The sequence below is a fragment of the Castanea sativa genome, chromosome 2 (genome assembly GCF_040712315.1).
Source record: "Castanea sativa cultivar Marrone di Chiusa Pesio chromosome 2, ASM4071231v1".
Classification (NCBI taxonomy): domain Eukaryota; kingdom Viridiplantae; phylum Streptophyta; class Magnoliopsida; order Fagales; family Fagaceae; genus Castanea; species Castanea sativa.
The window spans coordinates 37,667,987-37,681,520 of record NC_134014.1 but is presented as its reverse complement, the minus strand read 5'-3'; the positions used below and the strand labels follow the sequence as shown (position 1 = coordinate 37,681,520).

Sequence of the window (13,534 nt, the reverse complement as noted above, 5' to 3'; positions counted from 1 at the left end):
TTGCTTCATTGCCTGGCTTCTATTACAATGCTATGTCATTTTACTTGTTCGCATCTTAATTATTATTATTTTTTTAAATGTATATACATTTACCCAATCAATATAACCATAATAAAAGTAATGCATAGAGTTTAAAAACATCACCAAAATAACATACATTAATGAATGGTGAAAATACTTTGTTGGTGTTTAAAATTTACCTACCAAGCATCTTTCGGCTAACCTAGCCTCCTCCGTCTCTCGGGACCAACAAGGGGCAGTATAGGAATATTCACCTATTGTCCGTCAACTACGCCTTTGGGGGAGAAACTATGCGTTTTTGGGATTTGCATGCTCCCTGGTTAGAACCCCTAAAGGGTGCCAATGGGTTGGACTTGAGTAGGCACAAAGATTTACCTCCACGGAAAAGATGATTCATTCGAATCAACATGAGAGTCCAACTACATTGCATTGCCGAAATGGGACTTTATCTTTATTCTCGTACGATAAATTTTATTAATAAATATTCAATTCTTTCTTCAATTTGGATCGATTCACAATAACTCTACACCTTTCGGCCTGATCTTAGGCCCTGACTCACCCTCTGTGGAATAACCTTGTGGAGGAACCCTTAGGTTTTCGAGAAAGATCCGTCAAGTTTAGGATTGATCTTTGATAAGAAAAGATATGACCTTCTATTCAAACTATTCAAATTATTTGTGTTTTTGAAAGGAATCAATAGAAAATATTTGAATCCAGAGGACGCATGCAAGAAGGAAGTTTGAGTCACACACTCCCATAATCCATTTTATCCTCAGAAAATTCACTTCAACCATTAGTGTCAAATAAATAATACAATTTTGGAGTGCTTTTTCTATTATTTCTTTCTGTCATATCCTTAATAGCAGGTTGGTTACACCTACAACCGAAATGGAAACCAAGCATTTTGTGGTTTAAAAATGCCGAATCAGTGTTTCTGGTTTCTAAAGTTTCCGGAGAATGAAAATTTGAGGTTTTGCGGGAATAGAGAGGAATGAGTGGTCTCTCCTACTCATTCCATTCCCTCCCACTTAAACTCTCAAACAAGAGAATGAACCTTTCATTTCTTCCATTAAAACTCCCAAATAAAAGAAAGATAAGAATATTCTAAAATTATTCTATTCATTCATTTCCATTTCATTGAGTTCCCCCTTCCAAACGATGGTTTAGTCCCTAAAATTAAAATTTTAAAAAAAAAAAATTTAGTCCCTCCTCAACATCCAATAGTATGCTTAATTTTTTAAGTGATGTGAAATTTGCACATAGGCACCAACTAACGGCAAATTTTGACAAATTAGACTTATCCCAATCCCAAAACAACCCAAGTCCCTTTAATTCACCAAAGTCACAATATGGGGTGGCAAAATCAACCCAAACTCATTTACCCATCCAAACTCACCCAATTATTAATTGGGTTAAATGGGTATTAACCCAATTAAACCCAATTAACATTAATGTTTATTGGGTTTTAATTGAGTACCCAATTAGACCCAATTATGATACAAGTATCATTTCTACAAATCACCTAACTTTGAAATAACCCAAAACCACTAAAAAATACCAAAATACCCCCAAAACCTAAAAAATGACCAAAATAACACCTAAACCTAAAAATGACCAAAATACCCCCGAAACCTAAAAATTACCAAAATACCCCCAAAACCTACAATATGACCGAATACCCCCAAAACCAAAAAATAACCAAAATACCCCTAAAACCCAAAAAATGATAAAAAAACCCCAAAAACCCATAAAATGACCAAAATACTCTGAAACCCAAAAATTGACCAAAATACCCTTGAAACCCAAAAAATGACCAAAATACTCCGAAACCTAATATTACTAAAATACCCTCAAAACTCAAAAAATTAACAAAATAACCTTAAACCCAAAAAATTACCAAAATACCCCTAAAACCCAAAAAATGACCAAAATGACCCCGAAACCTAAAAAATGATCAAAATACCCCTGAAATCCAAAAAATTACCAAAATACCTTCGAAACCTAAAAAATGGCCAAAATAACATCGAAGCCTAAAAATTGACCAAAATAACCCCGAAACCTCTAAAATGACCAAAAATACCCTTAAACCTCTAAAATAACCAAAATACCCCCGAAACCTAAAAAATGACCAAAATAACCCCGAAGCCTAAAAATTGACAAAAATAAACCAAAACTAGAAAAAGACCAAAATACCCCCTAAAACTATAAAATGACCAAAATACCCCTAAAACCTAAAAAATGACCAAAATATCCTCAAACCTATAAAGTGACGAAAATACACATAAACCTTTAAAATGACCCAAATAAACCCAAAACCTCTAAAATTACCAAAAATACCTTGAAACCTTTAAAACGACCAAAATAGCTCTAAAACTATAAAACGGCCAAAACATCCCTCAAAATATCCAAAATGACCAACATACCAAGATGAACAAAATACACCTAAAGCCTTTAAAATTACCAAAATAGGGGTTTGCGGTATTTTGGATGTTTCGAGGGTATTTTCGTTAAATTAAAGGTTCTATGAGTATTTTAGTCATCTTGCAAGTTTCAAGGGAATGTCACTAATTTTTTAGATTTTAGGGGTGTTTCGTTAATTTTTATATTTTGGGGCTATTTTGGTAATTTTCTAGGTTTTGGAGGTCTTTTATTCACTTTTAGGTTTTGGGGATATTTCAGTCATTCTTTAGGTTTCCGGTGTATTTTATTCATTTTTTAGGTTTAGGGGGTATTTTGGTCATTTTCTTATGTTTAGGGAGTATTTTGGTCATTTTTTAGTTTTAGAGGGGATTCTGGTCATTTTTTTGGTTTAGGGTATATTTTTATCGACTTACAAGTTTAAGGGGCATTTTTGTCATTTTATAGGTTTCGGGGTATTTTAGTCAATTTTAGGTTTTGAGGATATTTTGGTCATTTGAAAGTTTAGGGGTTATTTTGGTCATATTTAGGTTTCAGTGGTATTTTGGTCATTTTTTAGGTTTCGAGGGTATCTAGATCATTTTTTAAGTTTAGGGGGTAATTTGGTCATTTTTAAGTTTAGGGGGTATTTTGGTCATTTTTAGATTTCTAGGTTATTTTGGCCATTTTTTTAGGTTTTGCGGATATTTTGGTCATTTTTAGGTTTCGAGGTTATTTCGGTCAATTTTTAGGTTTCGGGATTATTTTGGCCATTTTTAGGTTTCAGAGGTATTTTGGTTTTTTTTTTTTTTTTTTTTTAGGCCTCAGGAGTATTTTGGTCATTTTTTAGGTTTCGAGGGTATTTTAGTCATTTTTTGTTTTAGAGGTATTTTGGTAATTGTTAAGTTTCGAAGGGTATTTTGGTCATTTTTGGGGTTTTAGGGTTATTTTGGTAATTTTAAGGTTTTGGGGGGTATTTTGGTTATTTTTTGGGTTTTGAGAGTATTTTGGTAATTTTTAGATTTCGGGGGTATTTTGGTCATTTTTTGGGTTTCGAGGGTATTTTGGTCATTTTGTAAATTTCGGGATTATTTTGGTCATTTTTTGGGTTTGGGGGTATTTTGGTCATTTTTAGGTTTTGGGGTATTTTGGTTATTTTTTTGGATTTTGGGGGTATTTTGGTAATTTTTTGGGTTTTGGAGTTATTTTGGTAATTTTAAGGGTTTGGGGTATTTTGGTCATTTTTGAAGATTTTAGAGTACTTTGGTCATTATCACTTTAGGGGCATTTTGGTGATTTTGATAATTGGGTAATTGGGTGAGTTGGGGTTTACCCATAATAATTGGGTTGGATTGAGTTTGTGTTAGAAGTAATTAGTTAAATGGGTTTTAATGGGTAGATGAGTTTTATATACCCAACCCAATTATGTCCACCCTAAACCCACTCATTTGGCACCCTTCACATCAACCCTTGATGATCCTTTACAACAACTGGCTTAAAAAATGCCAATACATAAAAGATCTTCTTCATGTTCATACCCGAAGCTGGCTACATAAAAGATCCAAATCTATGATTCTATATAAAAGAAATTATTTATTTCTAATTTTTAATGAAACAATTTGGATTCACAATAGAAAAAAAAAATGTTTCAGGTGATGAAATTGGATTAGCAGAAAAGCGGTTCAAGAGTGATGATTATTCAAAACCTGTATACAGTTTTTTTTTTTTTTTTTTTTTAAGTAATCAACATCTGGATGGCTGGATCGTTGCAAATAGCTAGTAAATAAATAAGATAAGCAAAACAATTTCCATCATGACACGTTTGAGCTTTGGGCTTGAAATTTGGAGTCAACAATTGTGGCTCATGGTTTTAAAAACTGGTACGGTAAAAGAACCAGTCGAGGAGTTAATTACCAGTTTTTTGGTCGGATCGGAGTCCAACTCATAGTTGAACCGGCGACGTCATAAATAATTTAATTATTAATTATTTAAATTATATAAATAATTAATAATTTTTTAATATACTAAAACTAACAAACCAATAGTAATAAATATGTTTCCTTTAAAAAAAAATACAAGTATATAACATTTTTTTAAAGAATTTAACATAATAACATTACCAAACAATCATCCTTAACATAATTAACTTTCAACAAAACCAAATAAATAAGTTCATTAGTCTTTACATTTACATCCAAATGACAAATAGCAAATAAGTTCATTACATCCAAACAATAATGCTACTCTGTAAATATTTCACAAACAATAAAGCTCTCTAAATCAAATCCACAACATAATCCTCAACATACACAAAATCACAAATAAACTAAAATGCTATGCTAAACTAATAATTGAAAGAATAAATTGAATAATTAAGTTAATGAGAGAAGTTACCAATGAAGTTACTGAACTGATTGGAAAGTTGAAGGCAAAGAACATGAACAGAGAACCTGAGTGAAATGAAAAACAAAAAAAAAGGACAGAAGCCGAGAGAACCAAATCACATATTGATTTTGAGGTGAATAGTGGTAAGACAAATGAAAGATAGAGAATCAACAAGTTACAATCAAAAGCAAAGGAAAAAGAAAAATAATCCAAATACCTAATGAAGTAGAGCACAGAGGGTGGGCGAGACCAAGATGGCTAGAGGCGTGACCCATGATGATGAGAAGCAAATCAGATGAAAGGCCATGACTTGTGAGCCTGAGTAAGGTGAGAGTGAGAGCGAGACAGAGGGGTGAGAGGCGTGAGAGACAGAGAGGTGAGACTTGAGAGTGAGAGGCGTGAGTGTGACAGAGAGATGAGAGGCGTGAGTGAGAGTGAGGGTGAATCAAGTGTTTAGGGTTATGATTTAGGCTGGGCAAAATGGTGTAGTTTAGGTTTTCAACCCAACCGAGCATTAATCGGTTTGACTATGCTGGTTCCCGGTTTTCTGGTTGAACTGGTCGGTTTTCAATTTTTCCCAGTTTTTAAGTAATTTTCTGTTTTTACTCATAACCAGATCGGATTAAAGGCTGGTTCCCAATTGAACTGGTCGGTCCAGCCAATCCGGTCTAGTTTTTAAAACTATGTTGTGGCTTGTTATTTGGTAGTTGTGAAGACCGGTGATGATATTTGGATTTTGTCTTCGACGGTTGTGGCTACAATTATTATTCGGTATTACTGTGCAGTCCAACGTGGAGGTTAAAGAGATCAGGGTTGATGGGATACTGGGATTAAGTCTAATTTGATGGTGTTTATGTGTAATTTTTCAAGGAAAAAATAAGTTACAAAATTAATTGTAACCTTAAGTTATAACCTTACTCAATATTTTTTTATTAGAAGTGAATTTGGACAAATGCACAATTGGATTACATCTTCTTATATTCTTCATACTTGCAAATTTTCATAAAATTAAAAATTAATAGTTATGTTATCAATAAATTTTTTAATTTCAAGTTTTTGTAATTGAAAATTATGCATAAAATATAAGCTTATAGATCATATAGTAAATAATATTTGATTGTCACAAATTTTGACATGTGTATTAAGAGCGTAAAAAATATACAATTCAACAATTAAAATTTTAAATTATGTAATAATATTTACTTTATTGAGTAAGATTATAGCCTTAAGTTACAACCAATTTTGTAACTAAATTTTGTTCATTTTTTAATAACAAAAATATTGTCACTAGGACAAAATTTAGTTACAAAATTATTGGTTATAGCCTAAGCATACAACCTTACTTAATAAAATAAACATTACAATATATTATAAAAATCTAACCGTTGAATTGCATGTTCTTTACGCTCATAATACACATATCAAATTTTAAACCATAAAGACTTGCAATTTTAACAATTTATTAATGACATAGCTAATGATCTTTAATTTTTTAGAAATTTTGTAAGCATGGAGTACATAAGAAGAAGATCTAATTCAATGGTGGATTTGTTAAAATTCACATCTAATAAAAAGATATTGAGTAAAGTAGCCTAAGGTTACAACCAATTTTGTAACTAAACTTTTTCTTAAAAAATTATACATTATTGTTATATAAGACACATAGACAAATAAACTAACGGAAATTGACGAAGGGACAAAAAACTTTCATTTTTTAAATTTCAAGAACCAATAGGGTTTGCTTAAAACTTCATGAATCAAAATTACCCCACAAGTAAACTTTGAAAAAAGTATTACATTTACAATATTTTCACAACAAATTAACAACATGACCAACCAAGAAGAAATAGATGTGGTCAACGAACAAGACACGTAGTGACAAGCAAGAGAAGAAGTCTTAGCGTGTGCTGATAGGAAAATTCTATATAACTGTGAATTAATTTTAGCAAGTACAGCGAAAGCAGAATCACACAAAAACACAAAGATTTACCTATAAACTCTTTCTCATTGAAGGGAAAAACCACGGGATGAATTTCGAATTTTCACTATATTAAATAGAAATTACAAGACTTAGAGATACAATTTGAGCCAAAAAAAAAAACTTTTTTTTTTCACTCACTACTCTTTTCCTCACTGTGTATCTCTCACAATTTTCTCTTACTCTATATATATATATATATATTTTTTTTTTTCTTTTTTTTTCTTTCTTTTGCTTGCTCTCACTCACACAATTTTCCAAAATTGCATTATCCTCAATCTCACTCACCGAGACTTCTCTTCACTCTTCTCTTCTACGCAAAATGGCCGAAGGGCCTTTTCTTTTATTTCCTCACCTTTTTCTTCTTTTCTTCCTTTCACACTTTTCACATCAAGTCACAATAAATGCAAGTCAACTTGTCTTGACTTTTGTATTGAAAGAATTAAAGATGACTTCAATTCTTCTCATTGGAAAGCTTCTCTAGCAAGTTCAATTTGCTTTACTGACTTCTTAGCAATTTTTTAACAAGCTCATTTAATGAGCGAAGACAGAGTTTGGGTTGGACCCACGTGGTGCAATGCACATCCAACATGTGTGTATAATAACTAATAACCAGCAACCAATAACCAATGCTCCAAGAAAAAATGACCAATGTCTCTATAAAAAAAGGGGAAAAAAATGGAATGAGAAGACAGAAAGTGTGGCATATGAGAACTAAGAAGGCGTAAGAAACTCCTCTTCCTTGACCTTTCCTTTCCTGGTTCCAGAAAGATAGGAGTAGTCAACAAGAATGTTTGAGTTTTGTATCCCCATATGCTAAGCCAATACGTCACCAAATCCTCAAGTTGAAACAGTCCCTTATACCTAGTACTATATATATATACATACATATATATATATAGATATATATATATATATATATGTGTGTGTGTATATTGTTGGGTATGTCTTAAAATTAATTGGGTATGTTCAAAGCTTAAGCCCATAATATTTTTTTGTAAAGTCAGTCCATGCTCTAGAATTTTCCTTAGCTAGCGTGGGAATTTTTGGCAGCAAACAAAACCCTCAATCATCTCATATTTTCTTAAAAAAATAGTCAGCCGCAATTTCCCCTATTTTGCAGAAAATACATAACAACTTGCGGCGGCAATGGGAAAGAAAATTCCTTCGTTGAAAACACATATATGATATTAGAGCTCTAAGACTATCAAAATTCTGGATATATGATATTAGTTGAAAACAATAAAACACATATTACTTTGATACTTTTGCTCCTCTGTTTTTGCTAAAAAATTTCTTTTGGCTATTTGTGATAAGTTCGAATCTCTGTTTGTGAGTGCACATTAACAGAGTTGCCGTTGTATCCTGGAGAGCGACCACTTGAGCCATTTGCACCGACAAATTCATTCCAGTGGGGGCGAAATCGCTTCTTAAGGACACCGAATTTAGTTCCATGTCTCAGTGATAATTTTTACTTAATCCTTAATTTTATATGCTTTTGCACTTGTTTGCTTATAAGTTAATTTGAGCAAATCTTGTTTTATTTTATTGTTGATACATGGGAATGTTAATGTTGATGTTAATGTTTCCTAAGAATCATACTTCTATAATATATGTTGGAAGTATAGTTTGGAAAATTGTCCAAATTGATTAACAAAGTTACAAAGCAATATCAGTAATATATCAATAAAACAAGATATGCTCAAATTAACTTATAAGCAGAATAGATAAGTGCAAAAGCGTAAAAAATTAAGGATTAAGTAAAACTTATCGCCGAGACTTTTTTATATATATATATATACACACACACATTGAGTTCTCATTTGCTAAGATATATAATACCTCACCAAACCTTCAACAGTCCCTTATATAATCTAGTACTGTATATATAAACAGGTACATTTTATTACTATAGCAATATCAATAATATATCAATAAAACAAGATATGCTCAAATTAACTTATAAGCAGAATAGACAAGTGCAAAAGCATATAAAATTAAGGATTAAGTAAAACTTATCGCCGAGACTTATATATATATATATATATATATATATATATATATATATATATATATATATATATATATACACACACACACATTGAGTTCTCATTTGCTAAGATATATAATACCTCACCAAACCTTCAACAGTCCCTTATATAATCTAGTACTGTATATATAAACAGATACATTTTATTACTATATCACAAACTTACTAGTCTTTACTGGCATTGGGGAATTGCATTGCTATAACATTCCAATTGTTTTTTCATATAGAGCTGCTTTCTAGAGAAAATTCAATGGCGAAATCACCAGAGGTTGAGCACCCCAACAAGGCCTTTGGCTGGGCAGCCAGAGACACTTCTGGCCTCCTCTCTCTCTCTCTTATCCTTTTTTTTTTTTTTGGTTATCATTTTGTTATGCCATTATAATCAATTAATCGTTTTGTTTTCCTCATGTACTATGGGGAGAAGAGCCCATAAAAACGAAATTGGTTATTCAATTATACTTTTGCTATATATTTTGAAAAGGCTTGCATTTATTCTAATTTTTATTTTGTTTTATTTGACCATTCTACTGTGTTATTATAAAGATTATATATATATATATATATATATATATATATATATAAAATTCAATACTTGGGGATAGGAGATTTGAATCTAGACATTTATATTGTAAATACAAAAAGTGTCAATCAAGTTATAAGACTTTTAACTTCTTCTTCCTATAAACATTTTGATAATTAGTGAAAGGGAAACACCTACATTGAAGACAAGGGCTCTTGGCTTTATTTGATCAATTAATCATGGTGTGCGTGGTGATTAGCCAATTAATATTGATAATGATCCATCCCTTTTAACATCTTTTTTTTTTTTTTAGTTTTGAATTATTGGTTTGTGCTTAATATAAAATGGTATGGTATGTTTGTACTTTGTAGGGCAACGGGAGAGAAGGACATAACGTTCGAAGTTCATTTTTGTAAGATATGCCACTCGGATCTTCACATGGTCAAGAACGAATGAGGCACATCCACCTACCTATTTATCCCTGGGTATGTTAACGTTAATGTTTCCTAGGAATCATACAGAAGTTCAAAGTTGGAGACAAGGTTGGCGTTGGCTGCATGGTCAGTGCATGTCATTCTTGCGATAATTGCAGCAACCACCTTGAAAATTACTGCCCCAAAATGATTCTCACCTATAGAGCTAAGTATTATGATGGAACCACCACATATGGAGGCTACTCCGACACCATGATTTCTGATGAACACTTTGTGATCCGTATTCCAGACAACCTACCACTTGATGCTGGTGCCCCTCTCCTTTGTGCTGGGATAACAGTGTACAGTCCCTTGAGATTTTATGGACTTGACAAACCTGGTATGCATGTGGGTGTGGTTGGCCTCGGTGGTCTAGGCCATGTTGCCGTGAAGTTTGCTAAAGCTATGGGGGTTAAGGTGACAATTATAAGTACTTCACCCAACAAGAAGAAGGAAGCTTTGGAACATCTTGGTGCTGACTCCTTTTTGGTTAGCAAAGATCAAGATCAAATGCAGGTACTTAGTTTAGTTGTTAACATGTTGCATATCAAGTTAGATTATGTGAGTTAAAGTGTGCAGTAGCTTAGTTTCTAACTTTATCTTCTATGAGAGGGTTTGGATACAGCTGTTGCGTTTCCACGTTTTGCGTTTTACGTTTTGGTTTTTTTTTTTTTTTTTTTTTTTTGCTGCAGCTGCAGGGGATAAATGTGTAGTGCGCGCACTGTGCGCTACTGTGCGCGCACTGTTCATGTACCTTTTTATTAATTTTTTATTAAAAATAGGTCTCGCATCACTATTTACACATTTAAAAATTATTTTGCTACAGTGTTTTCAGTTTTCAGTTTTCAATTTTCAGCAATAAGTTCTATCCAAATGGACCCTATATAGGCTGCTCAGGGCACATTGGATGGCATCATTGATACAGTTTCTGCTCAGCACCCTCTCATACCTCTATTTGGTCTATTGAAGACACAAGGAAAGCTCGTTATGGTTGGTGCGCCAGAGAAGCCACTTGAGCTACCAGTCTTTCCATTACTCATGGGTAAGCATGTTACATCTGACAATTGTTATATTTGATTTGAAAAATGGGATCCAAAGTTTCTTGTTATGTTAATTTGACTTAGTAATTATATAAGACCGTGGGTGTATTATTATTATATTCTCCTGTGTAGTACAAGCCTAATTGTCGCCTGTACATTTTCACTAATAAATGTTATGGAATGACAGGAAGGAAGTTAGTGGGCGGCAGTGGCATTGGAGGCATGAAGGAAACACAAGAAATGATTGATTTTTCTGCCAAACACAACATTACATCAGACATTGAGGTTATTCCAATTGATTATGTGAACACTGCAATGGAACGACTTGTGAAAGCAGATGTTAGATACCGATTTGTCATTGATATTGGGAACACATTGAAATCAAGCTCTTGATTTTTGCTGTCTTTTTAGTATGTCTCACTAGTGTGATGAGGATAAGTTTTAGTTGATTAAGTTGTCTTCTGGTATTTTTAGCCTCGTTTTTTTGGGTTTTCTGAACATGTCTTTCTCATAGTGTGGCAAAGATGTAAAATTTGTTGTTGCTGTTGTTGTTGCTTGTTTTTTTTAGAGAAGAGGATGTAAAAGTTGTATTTGTGATAAATGAGAAATGAAGTTATTTTTTCTTTGGGATTTCAAACATTTGGTGAGTTATTGTCCCTTGCAATCTCCTCCCTTCTTTAGATTGGGAATGTCTTATTAAGTACTACTACCATTGGGTCAATAGGTCACCTACCAAATAAAATCTTACAATATTTCATAATCGGATGAGTTTAGTGCTAAAACCTTCAACTAAGGTAAATAATATTGCATAATAATCAACAACACATTTGAGATCAAATAATATTAATTAATGATGCCACACAACTCATAACTTAAAAATTTGCAAGTATTCCCGAACAATAACCCCCAATACCAGCTCAATCTTCTTCCTTAAAATGGCTCCGTCAAAGTTGATCTTAAACATATCAACCAGAGGAGTCTACCATGAAACCCATAAGTCAAGGATTGAGATCAGATGCAATACCCTAGAGTCAAAGTTGATCTTAAACATATCAACCAGAGGAGTCTACGTACCATGAAACCCATAAGCCACGGATTAAGATCAGGTACAATACCTAGGGTATTGCACCTGATGTAATTGGTATGGATGGTTGAGATTTAAAGTTGCAAAAATCAACTTTAAATCTCAACTATTAATTATAAAAAATGAGTAAAAGTAAAAAAGTAAAGGTAAAAAAGTATTAAAAAAAAAATTGTGAGGCGATTGGGTGAATTGCACAGTGCAATCCATAAGTCAATCTCGAGCCTATTGTAATACCTATTCAAAAGGGTAGGGTTATCAGCTATAGTGCTATACCTAAATTGATTTCTTCAAAACCAAAACACGATCATAGCCAATTAGTTCAATTATTAATATCTTTTATAAAAAAAAAAAAAAGTCTTTTGTTCTAATGGTAAGAGTTTTATCATGAAACAAATGTTTGTAAATTTAAATTAATGTTTGATTATTAAAATAATCATTTTTTTATAGAAAATTTTAACATATAACGTTCACTCCTGATATCTCTTTATCATTAAATCAAGATACTAATTAAATTTTGGTGTAAGCAGAGCTTGTTCCTAGATCTCTTATCCAATCATCAGAGACTTTACCACTAACTGGAACTCATATTAAAATAATAATTATAATAAAAAAAACCACTAACTTAGGAAAGCCAAACACAAGTATTTCGGTGAGTTTATGGTAACATAAGCCGGAACATTTTTTGGGTAAGCAACAAAAAAAAAAAGTGAATCCACCATAATAAATTGATCCATAAACAGCAAAAACTTCAAATAGGAAAGGGGAAAAAAAAAAAAGGCACTTTTTGGCACCACAACAAGAAACGTATGGACCTTTACCTTTTCCATATACGGAGGCGAACCAAGAAAATTGTGGAATGTCTAAAAGAAGAAAGTGGAATGAGAAGACCGAAAGTGTAGCATGTAAGAACTAAGAAACCTTAACAAACTACTGGTTCAGAAAGAGTGGAAAAGTCAGCAAGAAAGTTTGAATTTTATAAATGTATTCCCTTTATATAGATACATTTCTACCTATAATCACACACACTTTATTTACTAGTCATTTACTGGCCTATAGGCATTACATTACTAAAACATTACAATTGTTTCTTCATTGCTGCTTTCTAGAGAAAATTCAATGGCGAAATCACCAGAGGTTGAGCACCCCAACAAAGCCTTTGGCTGGGCAGCCAGGGATACCTCCAGGGTCCTGTCTCCCTTCAATTTCTCAAGAAGGTCCTCCCTCTCTCTCCCTCTTCATCCAGTCTTGTTTAATTTTCTTTCTTCGTTTTAATCTAAAATCTTGATTATCCTAAGAAATTAGATCATTTTGTTATGCTTATAAGAGCATTTGCATCAGCTCATGTAAAATTTTATGTTGATTTTAGTATAAAAACCTATTTTTCTATTTTACATACTCACTTTTCAAAACATCGCACATCTGATTATCTATTTTACACTACATTTTCTTAAATTTTCAATTTTTCTTGATTTTTTTTAACTGTTTCTTTTTTTTTCACACACAACAATCAGCATTCACTCTCTTCTCTCATCCTCTAGATACATAAAGAAAGAATAAAAAATTTAATGCAAAATGAATAGTGTCAG

The 13,534-nt window shown here is 32.5% G+C and overlaps 1 pseudogene; it reads left to right on the top strand.

Moving 5' to 3' along the window:
• The first annotated feature begins 9,081 nt into the window (after window positions 1-9,081).
• Window positions 9,082-11,257, top strand: LOC142626225 (putative mannitol dehydrogenase; annotated as a pseudogene).
• Window positions 11,258-13,534: the final 2,277 nt, after the last annotated feature.